Here is a 13,011-nt window from a genome sequence, read left to right on the forward strand (position 1 = left end):
TGCGTTGTAATGGCAAGTTTACCTGGAAAGACAAGCATAAACGGTGTAACCGTTACATTTGCCTCTCGACCACAAAAAGTGGGCGGCCTACGCCATGTCTAGGTCTGACTCATCACCCACCGCCGCCGAAAGTGACGAGGAATGTGACAACACAACGTCCGTTTCGGAAGTCGTAGACCTCTCTAAGGAGCGTTCACGCTCCTCGTCGCCCGTCCCCGGCCCTGACAAGCTCGGCTCACGCCCTGCTTATGGGGATGAACACCCCGGCGACAACGACGCACACAGAAAACACTCCCATAAACACATAACCCATGGCTCTTCCTCGTCGAAGACGAAGAGGGCGTTAGCGCCAACGTAGACGGAGGTCCTACTGGCGGCCTCCTCAGACCGTAAGAGTCTGAAGCCCCCCTCGCAACCGCATATGCGACCAGCGACTGGGCTAACCCCTGATAAGGGCGCTACCACTAAACCGTCAGACGACGCGCACCGCCAGAGAGCTGTCAGGTCCATATCTTGGGTCTTCTTGCAGGAGTGATGCTGCCCCACCAGACCCCCTTGATATGCCTGCTCACTAGTTCTTAAAATATAAAACTACCCCACAGGCGAACCCAAGGGGAATGGAGGAGAAAATAACAACTGCAGATCTTCACTGTTTCTTTAGACACGACACTGGTTCCTAGAATATAAATTCAGTAGATGATTTACTCTCTGAAACTGGATTGAGGAAGCTTCATCAGTAATATGTGTCTGTGAAATCTAAGCACAAGAATACACAGATTAAATAAACTTATCTGAATGTTGTTTTCTGCTATTTATAATTTAAACAAAACTATTATTATGTACCTGCTGCCTATGCTAGATTGCTGATAGGCATTTATAGTTTGTTCTTTTGTATTCTTAGATGCTCTTCTGAATTACTTATAATAAGAATTTACAAAAAGTCAATATTCAATATTCTTGAAACACTTTGGATATTCCTTGAATATTTGTTGTAGAAAGTCTGAAATTGGCTTGCTTGAAGAAAAAATGTTTTTAATAAAGTTCTTAGTCTGAATTAAATAAAACTCTTCTGGATTATTCAACTTACAGTCGTTACTTTCCTGTATCTGAATATATATATATATATATATCATTCAAAACTGTACTGTAGATCTTGGATGCTCCAAATGAGGTTAGATGGCTTGTTGCACAATGAACGAATAGTTCAGTTGATTGAAGAACGCGACGCACGTGCAATCAGAACGAAGCTGAATTAAAAAAAACGAAGCAAATAGCCGCGCTTTCAAACGGTCGCAGTAACACGAAGTTACATTGAGTAACCGCTCCACAAAAATAAACAAACTCCTAGAGAAATACCGGAACTCAACACGACGCCCCTGGGAACGCTACTTGACAACACTAATACGTCAAACCAGGAAGTAAAACTTGAAAGTGGAACGTGCAAGCATACTCTAACCGATTCCTGACTAGGATTGATTTTTCAGTAAATGAACTAAAGTGCAAAGTGTTATACATCACAATACTAATTTTAATAACACACGTACTATAGTGAAACTATTAAGCTAAATTAGAACCAATAAGTCACAATAAATATCGTGACCAGAATACTCTAAAACACCTACACTAACTTTCTTAATCCATACACGCAACCGCAGAAGGAAAAAATATACGTACTTTCATTTCCCGCACACGCAGCCACGAGAGGAAAAAACAAACGTACTTTCATTTCCCGCACACGCAACCACGAGAGGAAAAAATAAACGTGCATCAGAATTTTCCTTCCTTGAATAAGCGCGCAATTGAGTTCCAATAATGTTCATTAAAATCAAATGCAGATAAATACATTTTCTTAGAATTTTAAAGTAAACTTCTTCTTGAGAATAAATTGAAGATAAAAACATTTCACTTCAGAAAACTTGGCTTGCTTCATCTGTAGATCGGTCTTGAAGTTACAACAAGGACTTCTTCATTAAAGAAACTTCTGTAGAAATTAAGCTCACTGTAAATTCTTCTCAAAAAGGATTTTTATAATAACTTACACTTAATATCCTAAGAGCTAAAGGAACTACAACCTTCCTCTAAAGAAACTGGAATGAAAGGCAGTTTAGAATGTTGTGAAATGTTCCAAACTACCTCATAATATCTTTCCACCAATCATTTGTGTTGCACTGAACCTCCATCTTGGTTTGGGGAATTAGGCACTTCCTGTATATGGTTGTCATTAATTAACTTATCACCATATTGACATATTAAAATACCAAACCCAAAATCAAACACCACTCAACCAATGCTCCCACTAACAATGTAATAATGAAGATTAAAAATAAATGTTTACTTAATTCTTTAGAATGCAGATTTTCTACGGTAATTTCTCAATGAAAATCTAGAAATGTGCCATGGAATCCTGACAGTAGCGCCCGTTGGCGTAGAGCAAGCGACGCCAGTAACGGCGACGCCGGAGGTACCCTCGACAGACAGCTTAGTTGTCGAGAGCCTGGCAAGGATCATTTCCACCGATAGCCTAAGACGGACGACGAAAGATACGTCTGTTTCCGCTCTTAAGGCCTGGGAGACGCTGAAAAGACCAGAAGGAAGGCAGGAACCTCCCACTCGTCAGGGACTCCTAGCCTACCGTAAGGCTTTTCTGAAGGCGAAGGAGACCTCTCTTCGACATTATGGGATAGGTCGAAGCGTTTCCTAACGGAAGGCCCTCCCTTTCCTCCCCCTGACCGTTCCGGAGTGCCTCACGAAAACCTAGAGAGACTCCAGTTCTGTATGGACAGGATGGACAGGTTTATGGAGACTCGGAACCTTCCAACACCTAAGAGATCAAGAGAGGGACCTCAGGAGGATCCCAGGGCCAAGTACCCCAGGCTGTTTGATCCACCCCCAAGAAAATGTAGATTTATATGACCTCGCTGGATCCACCCCCAAGAAAATGTAGATTTATATGACCTCGCTGAAGAGGACACCCACTTTCAGGAGGATGATGAATTCCTAGGCAATGAGGGGGAAGAAAACCTACAGGAGGAAGGTTTTGAAGACAACCCTGATATGGGTGATTGGGGCTTCGGAGAAGACCCAGAAGAAGGGGCCTCACAGCCCTGGCAGTCCCCGTCAGTGTTTTCAGATCCTGAAGCCATAAACCTGTCCCCTCCAAAAGACTCGCCTATTAGGAATTCATCGCCTATAGATGATCAACCCACCTTTAATGCACTTCTTCGTAAGGCAGCAGCACATTTTGAGATTGAAACCGGGGAAACTTCTGACATCGACTTTGTCGAAAAAATCATTAAGGAGAAATCCCCTGCAGGCCAAACCATTCCCCTCCCCTCCTCGCCTCAGTAAGGAGGAGAATTATTCCTTCACTGTCCACTCCTGCGTTGATCAGAGGGGTCAACCCTAGGATAGAAAAATTTAGTCCTCAATCTGACCCTTTATACATCAGGGGCCACTCTATACCAGACTTCTTAGTGGTGACAAATACCAGGAAGAGAGCAGGGGTGCCGCTGTCAACTAGCGAGGCACCTCCAGATAAAGAGGGTAAAAAATGATATGCCCTAGGAAAGAGGATTACAGCTTCAGCTGCCTTTTCCGCAAGAATTACCCACAATAACTCCTTGCTGGCAAGTTACGCAGATGCACAATGGAGCAAACTACATAAGGACATTGAGGAGGTACCAGAACCCCTACATACTTGCTTTCTAGCCACGGTGACTGAAGGGACTTTAGTCAACCAAAGCATCATCAAGAATACCCTGGATGCTGCAGAAACGGCCGGGCGTTCCCTAGTACAAGGAATCCTACTGAAACGCCATGTATGGCTACGTAATTCAGGCTTTAAACCTGAGACGCTAGCATCTCTTATTAAAAAACCTATAGAAGATGCAAACCTCTTTGATAAAGCGGTGGATGAGGCTTTAGAAACCGCAAAGAAAGAATTTGACACTATCAAGACACTAGATCGAATTTCAAGGCCTCCCAACAAACGTGGTTATGGCAATAAGCGTTTTTTTCGAGGCCAACGCCAGCAGCAGTAGCAACAACAGCAGCAGCAATATTCTGCAGGTAACTGGTCCTCTAACCAAGGCACCAGTGGACAATATAACCAAAGAGGACAACGTTGTGGGAAGAGGTCGGGGTCCCAACCCTAGAGGTTCCCAAGCCACCAACACCAAATGACTCAAAGATTCGGGTCCCCTACCATGCTACGCCAGTCGGGGGCCGGTTAACATCCTTTCTTCCAGCATGGGAGGGTATAACATAAGACCGCTGGGTACTTTCAACCATAGCACGCGGCTATTGTATAGAGTTCAACAGATCCCTGAGGGGACGGCGCTTGTCACCGCAACACCTCACCATCCTTCAAGAAGTGGACCAACTACTAGAAAAAGGAGCCATAGAGGTCGTACCGCTATCCCAGGTAACGGAAGGTATTTATTCAGTGTACTTCGTTGTACCCAAAAAGGACTTAACCATGCGCCCTGTACTAGATTTACGCCCTGTGAACAAATAAGTCAAACCTCAAATGTTTCGTATGGTGACTCTACAGGAGGTAATCCCCCTGCTTTCTCAGGGAGATTACATGACAACACTGGACATGAAAGATGCATACTTTCATATTTTAATGTTGCCAGCGCACAGAAAATACCTCAGGTTCATGATAGAGGGCAAACACTACCAGTTCAGAGTGCTACCCTTCGGCATAGCATCAGCGCCAAGAGTATTCACGAAAGTACTGGCAGTGGCAGCGGCCCACCTGCGCAGGTTGTCCATCCCAGTATACCCTTACCTCGACGATTGGCTCATAACAGGGGATTCTTACGAAACATGCTTCGCAAATACCCAAAAGACTGTAGACCTTTTGTTTCAACTGGGCTTCTCCATCAACAAGAAGAAGTCCAGCTTAGACCCCAGCCAGATCAAACAATTCCTAGGGGCTCTAATTCGAACAAAGGACGTCCTTGTCTTCCCCTCCAACGAGAGGGTCCAAAACATGCTGTTTCAGATCCCTCAATATGTGGCTGGTCGAGAGGTGACCGTACGCAAAGCAATGCGCTTACTAGGAATGATGGCGTCATGTATTTATTTGGTACCTCACGCGTGCCTGCGCCCAATGCAAGAGTGGCTCAACAGCCAGTGGTGTCAGGCCAGCGGACAAGGTGACGATCTAGTGGTGGTCTCGCAGGCCTTGGTTCTCTCGCTACGGTGGTGGTCGAAGGAAAACCTGGTAATAGGGAAACCATTTGCCACCCCCGCAGTGGAAGCCACTCTGACCACAGACGCATCCCTCACAGGATGGGGGGGCTCACCTATCCCATCAGACAGCTCACGGAATCTGGACTCCGAGCATAGCATCCAAGCACATAAACTTACTGGAGCTACTAGCTGTTTTCAAGGCACTGAAAGCCTTCCAGGCACACCTACAAGGGAAGACAGTGATGGTCCTCATGGACAGCACCACAGCCATGTACTACCTCAACAAGCAGGGGGGCACTCACTCTCCAGGACTGTCCAAGCTGTCACAGAACATCTGGAAGTGGGCTCTCAAACACATGTTCCTACTGTCGCAAATTGTATCAGGGGAACTCAATCTGCTAGCAGACGAACTCAGCAGAGACTTCCCTCTGCCCTCAGAGTACGAATGGCGGTTACACGAAGACATCGTCTTCAAAGTCTTCACACAATGGGGATTCCCAGAAATGGACCTGTTCGCAACTCTGGAGAATTCACAATGCCAAAATTACGCCTCCAGGTACCCCCAGAACCAATCCAAGGGGAACGGTCTATCGATACCATGGTCAGGGAAATTTGTTCACGCTCCCCCCCTCCCCCCTCCTCCCCTCCCCCCGACTCCCCTTCTCAACAAGATAGTGCACAAGATGCACCAGGAACAAGTTACCATGATACTGGTGGCCCCTATGTGGGCCAGACAACCTTGGTTCGCTCACTTGATGGAGATGTCCCTATCTCCCCCAGTGAAACTTCCCTGCCCGTACAACATGCTGTCACAGGACAAGGGCAGGACACTGCATCCATGCCCTCAGACCATGAACTTAGCAGCCTGGCTCCTGAGATCATAGAATTTGGACATTTACAGCTCCCGCAGAGATGGACATTCTCAGGGAGGCTAGAAAGCCTAACACTCGTCACTGTTATTCTAGCAAATGGAAAAGATTTGTCATCTGGTGTAGGGGAAGGAGCATCAACCCAGTTGGCTGCTCTCCCACAAAAATTGTTCTGTACCTGACTCACCTACTAGACTCGGGCTTGGTGTTTAACTCTATTAAAGTCCATTTAACTGCACTTTCCGCATACACCACTTCCCAACTTAGTGTCATGGTGGAAAGTCCCAGTTATTAAAGCCTTTATGGAAGGAGTGAAGAGGATACACCCTCCCATAGCTAACCCGCTCCCGGATGGGACCTAAATGTGGTACTAACCAGGCTCATGGGGTCTCCCTTTGAACCCATGCACAAAGCAACACTTAAAGACCTCACTCTTAAGACTGCTTTTCTAATAGCTATCACCTCCATTAGGAGAGTAAGTGAACTACAAGCGCTCTCTGTACTAGACCCCTTTGTTACAGTTCACAAAGATAAGGTGGTTCTACGCACACATCCTAGGTTTGCACCAAAATGTATCTTTAAATTCCATGTCAACCAGTCAATAGAACTACCAAAGTTCTTTCAAAATCCTTCAAACTTAGGTGAGAAGAGCCCGCATAAACTGGATGTTCGCAGAGCAGTGATGTTTTATATGGAAAGAACTAGACCATTGAGAAAGACTAATCAGTTCTTTGTCTCGGTGGCAGCAGGAAGAGAAGGAGATGCAGTTTCGAAATCCACTATTTCTAGATGGATTGTACAATGCATCACTCTGTTACATTCTTGCTAAGAGAGAACTACCCTGCAAGCCAAGAGCACACGCTACTCGTGGCACCGGGGCTTCCATAGCTTTCATTGCAAATGTCCCTCTTGAGTCCATTTGCAAAGCGGCAACCTGGAGTTCTGTTCACACCTTTACAAAACACTACTGTCTAGATGCCCACTCTAGATCTGATTCCCAGGTGGGACAAGCAGTATTAAGACATCTTTTCTCTACTGTTCCTTCTCACAATCCACCTCCAACTCTGGATACTGCTCGCTAGTCTATGCACAGCATGTGAGTCTAAGTTAACAAACATCAGAAGACAATGCATTACTTACCGTAAAAGCATTTCTGATGGTTGTATCTGCTTAGATTCACATGCGCCCACCCTTAGGAACATAGACTTTCTTCTATATTTCTCTTTTCTGTACTCACTCAGGTCTAATAAGCTCCCTCAGGGCAGAATAAATACAGAGGGACCTCGACGCGTGAGGGATTGTGGGTACACTGCACGTCACTATAGGGATAGTGTTACAGACACGCCTTGTCGACGTCCCCTTTTTTACTACGAAAATCAAAATGCAATACTTCGCAGTGACCACTGGATGTCGGACTATGCACAGCATGTGAATCTAAGCAGATACAACCATCAGAAATGCTTTTACTGTAAGTAATGCATTGTCATACCACTGTGTTTCTTAGCTATCACTTTGATGAAACTTTCCTTTGCCTGAACCTTTCAAACTTCATATACAACCAGGAGCATCAAAGGAGGCTATCCAGAGTTTAAATCCTGGGTGTTGTGATACCCCTACTGTATATATTTGGAGTTAGGCTTATTGCTCGTAGAGTTTTGTCACGAAATTAGCTACTCCTCTGATGCAACCATTGTGCTGTAACAGACCTCCTAAAATGGCTCAGCCTTCCATGAAAATGACTTGAGAACTGGGTGTGATGGGGCTACTAGGCTTCAAGACCTATTATAGAGCTGCTATTTTGCCTTTGTTTTGAAATGGCCTGGTTGATCAATGTACGTCAATGATTGAAAATTTGGTGTGTCCTAGATCCCCTTCGGAGATTGTGACATTGGGATAAAATGTAGATCCTGTCTCTGCAACCACATGGTTAAAACTAAAGGGCATAATACGATGTGCTTATCTGGGAATCCATTGATGGTGGTCTAGCTTTCTTTGTAACCTCGATCTACATCATGGTGGGCAGGGGGTGTATGTAGTATTGGCCGGCCATCTCAGTATAGAAGAATGAAAGATGGCAAATATGGGCAAGTAACTTGAATTTCTTGGAGTATGCTAGGATAGCAGCAGGGTTCATGAGAAGGCTTGACTGGGTTCCCATAAAGTGTTGAAAAGAAAAGCCATCAAGAAATTGGGTTCAGGTGGTAGAGTAGCCTCCACTTTGTATAGTGTGGAACTTAGAAACCTGGGTCTGCACTGTTTTTAAGTGTTGAAGTGGGGGAAAGTCCTGGGGCCCCTTTTAGATGTATAGTGGTTTGGGAATGTGGGTGCACTTGCAAGGTCTGGAGGAATAGCCAGCTAAGGGTTTAGACTCCAAGTACATTATGAGTCCTATGTGATACTGGTGGGTCTACATTAGATGCATGGGACAAAGGCACCAACCTGCTGGACGTTTGCCCAAATGCTACCCAACTATGTGGAGATATCTACGCTTTGGAGTGTAGTAGTGTAGACGCTGGCTTCCTTAGATGGAAACTAGATTTTTCAATGAATCTTCTGGGGTTGCTGCCTATTAAACAGAAGCGAGTCCAAAGTTCGACAATACTGGCATTTCGGCTGAACGTAGTATTGCCATTAGTTGAAAAAAGGATGTGGCCACCTCAATACGTATCTGGCTTAGAGATTTAAGGGAGTAGGCAATACGGGGTGTGCTTAGACAGTGGGGAGGGGAATAGAAATTGTACTCCATGTGGCTCATAGTTCTGGGCTAGATGATTGCCTGTGTTTATAAATGGCACAGTGATGCCTCCGTATATGACTTTGGCCAGTTGGTGGTATTTGTTTTTATTATTTTTAGTTGCTCATTTTGTTAGTTCACAATGCAAATGTAACTGATAATCTGATATGCTGGCCTAATGTTTAGTCTAGAATTGGAGAGGGCGGTTTTGCATGCACTCTAGCGCACCTTTTATTCATGCCACGCATAACTTGAGTGTCAAACATTTAAGCTTTATAAATTGGTTTTGTTCTCATGTATTTCTCTGTATTCATTGCAATGAAATTCAATAAAATATTTTTTTTAAACTCGGATCTGTATGAAAGATCACCATTGCACTACTGAAGCGTCCCTGTAGAACAAAAATATATATGCAGAAGATTGGATTTGAAAAATGTCGGAACTTAAGTCAAGTTGCAAACGGTCTGCTTTACATTCAGGTTGTTGCTGGCGAGTTTAATGTCTTAACTCCCTTCAGTCACTAGCCACGGGATAATTTGTTGAAGTGTCACATGCTCTCTCATCTGGGCGTTTACATTATGGAATGGCCTTCCCTGTTTTGTTTCTAGCCAGTGTTTTTTTTAAGCCTTGCTGACGTCATGCATGTGTAGGCTGTGAAGCTGCACATCACAGCTCTTGATCCTTTCTCCCGCTCTGTCCCACCAACCTGCCGCCAGCCCCCCCCCCCCTTCACCGTCTTGCCTTACAGATCCGCCAGAGCACCAGGGGGCCACCTAGGTGGTGGTAGTGCGCTATATACAAAACCTTTAACCTAACATTGTTTCACCTGCCCCTCCAGCAATGAAGCTCAGGAGTCTGCCTGCCAAAGGCTTTAACAAATATATATATCATTTTAATCTGCTTTACGGAAATCAATGGGACTGAAATTTCATGACTAAAGGTCACCCACAAGTACTCTTCTCCACCCACCCCATCCTCCCACACTCGCAGAACAATTATCGGGTTCTGTCAATGTTTGTTAGGCTTCTGTTTACTGTTCTGGGCTTGATACCTCTACGAACAGTGTGGATGTGCCCTTTCTCGCATTCATGATTGAAATCTTGTTTGTCTTTCAGGCCCCCCCCTCCCCGAATCCCTGGTGTATGGTTAACACAAACGTTCAGGTTATCCAGATGGCAATATTTATTTAGTTTTAAAGCATATGATTTTTAAGCCATACAGACAATCTGCTTATATCCTAAAACACAAATGTAGGTGTGCCCACTGAATGGACTTCAGTTTGTTTTCTCCAGATGTTTTTTTCCGGTTTTAGAAAATGCTAAAATAGAGTAATCTTCCTTTATTGAAAGTGCAGGCTGGTGTCTGGGCATGTTTTCATGTGTCATGATGCTCTTCCTCCATGCCCTGTTTGCTGGAGTCTGACCTCCACGCCAAAGGCAGTATGAAAACCTGCCTGGGGTTGTGGCTGAAACAGGGCTGCAGAGATATCTCTGCACTTCGCGATAAGCAAAACCTGTACTCTTATGCACGCAACAGCCTTCCGGTTACCCAGCATTGTTATTCATGGGCCTAACAGCAGAACTCCCACAAATCCTTGTCGCCCTTGTGCATATGACAACATTTAAAATCAATAAATAACGATGGCGACCAACCAGTATTTACACTTGCAATTTGGTGACTCTAATGCTCATGAAATAAGGACACACAAATACTCACCCTCCTATTTTGCATTAATGTATGTGTTCTCATGTGAAGGGTATGTAGCTTTATTCTCATGTAAACATTTGAGGATTAAAATAGAATAGTTGAACAATATAAACAAAGGCTTACTTATATACCGTTCTAGCATCCTAACCTTTTCCTATTCACTTCTTCTATAGTATACAGCCAATCATTCATGTGCGCAGCCATCTAAAATATTACAAAGTAAAGCAAAAAATATCTACTCCAATCTAGTGCTGTATGGAAAGGCATGCCACTAGTGATTTGGTGCCGCTCCTGTCAGCTGCAAACCTATTGAAAAGGTTTGTTTATTAATTGGTATTGCGCGCCAGAGGTATCGGGGTGCAGTGTTACAGGAAGATTCTCAGCTTAGGTTACACATGACATATATACAAATCAAAAGGTAAGGAGTACAGTTACATATTATCATGTAAGAAGAATGAGAGGTACAGAGGAAGAGCACTATACAAGCATCTTAATAACAAAACTCTGAAATCTATTTACAGTGAGAAAAGGTAGGTGACAAGGGCCTTAGTGGTCATTGACTTTAAGTAATGTCTGAAATACATGTATGATTGATCTGCTCGAAGGGGTGAAGGCAGGGAGTTCCAGAACTGAACGGCCTTTACAGGAAAGCTGCTGCCTCCGACCTTAGATAACTTAAATCTTGGGATAGTGAGGCAATTAGTGTTAGCTGTTCTAGTGGGCCTAAGCAAGGATTTTCTGTGGAATCTTTCGGTAAGGTAACAAGGCGCAGCATTATTCAGGCATTTATAGGTGAGCGAGGCAGTTTTCAGACGGATTTTCTTGTAGGTAGATAGCCAGTTATTTTGTCTCCTGATCTCAGAGATGAGTTCTCTGCGTGCTACGCCAAGGGCAGCTCTAAGGGCATTAGTTTGGAGTGTTTGAATTCTTTTAATGATGTGCTTATTGGACCCAATGTAGAGGGAGTTGCAATAGTCCAGTTTGGACAGGATGAGGGCTCTGGCAAAGGTAATGTAACTGTTCTTTGTTAGAAATGGTTTGCCAGCTCTGATAAGTTTGCATGTATATGAAGTGGCAGACGCCATGGAGTTTACTTGTTTAGTGAATGTAAGGGTGGAATCAATGTAAAAGCCTAAGGTTTTTACCTCGTTGGTGTCTTTAATGGAGTTGCCGTCTATCAAGGAGGTGGTGTATTCATGGCCTATTTTTTTTGAGGTTGGTGATAGTGACCAGAATCATGAGTTCAGTTTTGTCATTCACGCATAGACCGTGGGCTGCCATCCATGCCTGCATGATGAGGTAGACTCGGTTCACCAAGGCCAAATCCTTACCATAATCCACAAAGTGGTAGGAGAATCTGGGTATCATCTGCATAGTTGGTGTAGGTGATACTTAGATGGTCCAGATCACCGAAAAGGGGCTTGGTGAATATATTGTACAAGGTGGGTGAGAACAAGATCCCTGGGGCACTCCGCAGGTAATAGGGATTTGGTCTGCGGCTGCTGAAGGTGAGAAGACTCTCATGGTCCTGTTACTTAAGAATGATTCAATCCAAACTATGGCTTCCTTAGAGAAGTTCACAGCGGAGTCTAAATGGCTACATAAGACCTTGTGGTCCACAAGGTCAAATGCAGCCGAGAGGTCAAGGAGGAGGAGTAAGGCTGATTTTCCCTTGTCCCTAAGCTCCTCAATTTGAGCTTTGAGGTCAATTAATGCAGTTTCCGTTCCATGTTGTAGGCGGAAACCTGATTGGCAGGGCTCCAAGTAAGTGGTGGAGTTCCAAATACTTCTGAATTTGTTGATATGCAACCTTATCTATTATTTTAAGAAGAAATGGCACTGTAGTAATAGGCCAGTAGTTGGTTGGTATGGTTGGGTCTAATGTCTGTTTTTTAAGGAGTGGGAGTACACAAGACTCTTTTTGATTACTTGGGATGGTGCCTGAAGTGAAAGAGGCATTAATGAGCTTAGATATAAAGGGTGCCAGATCCCTTGCTGCATCCTTAATGAGTTGGGCTGGACATTGGTCACCATGGCAATTGGAGGGGTTGAGTGATAGTATGACTTTTTCAACCTTGAGCGTAGAGATTTTGGGGAAGCAGGTTGAAGGGTTGTGAGATAAAACAGGGATCCTGTTAAATAGGGTAAAGGTAGCTAGGGAAGCTCTTTTTAAATATTTTCTTTTTTTTAATATTCTTTTTTGTCCTGAAGGGTGCTAACTTTGTTGGCTAGAGCGTGCTGGATGTTGGAACACCAGGTTTTGCCTTTAGTGCAGGTATCTTGCACTAGGATTGGTGTTTCTAATTCTTTTAAAATTAAGAATAATTCCTTCATGCTGGAGTCGGCTTGTGAGATTCGGTTATTGTAAGATTCTCGTTTAGCCAGACAGATTTCTTTTTTATAAAGAGATGATATATTATTGAGGTTGGTTCTATTTTCCTTCAGATGGGAGTAGTCTCCAAGAGGCCTTGCATCATCTTTTTTTCCAAGCGTATGGTTTTC

At 44.2% G+C, this 13,011-nt stretch overlaps 1 protein-coding gene across 7 annotated transcripts in view; it reads left to right on the top strand.

The window, feature by feature from the left end:
• NCOR1 (nuclear receptor corepressor 1) overlaps positions 1-13,011 on the top strand; it is a 2,268,409-nt gene that overhangs the window by 248,288 nt on the left and 2,007,110 nt on the right. The window lies entirely within an intron of this gene.

This window comes from Ambystoma mexicanum, chromosome 9 (genome assembly GCF_040938575.1).
Source record: "Ambystoma mexicanum isolate Mex_15411 chromosome 9, UKY_AmexF1_1, whole genome shotgun sequence".
NCBI lineage: Eukaryota > Metazoa > Chordata > Amphibia > Caudata > Ambystomatidae > Ambystoma > Ambystoma mexicanum.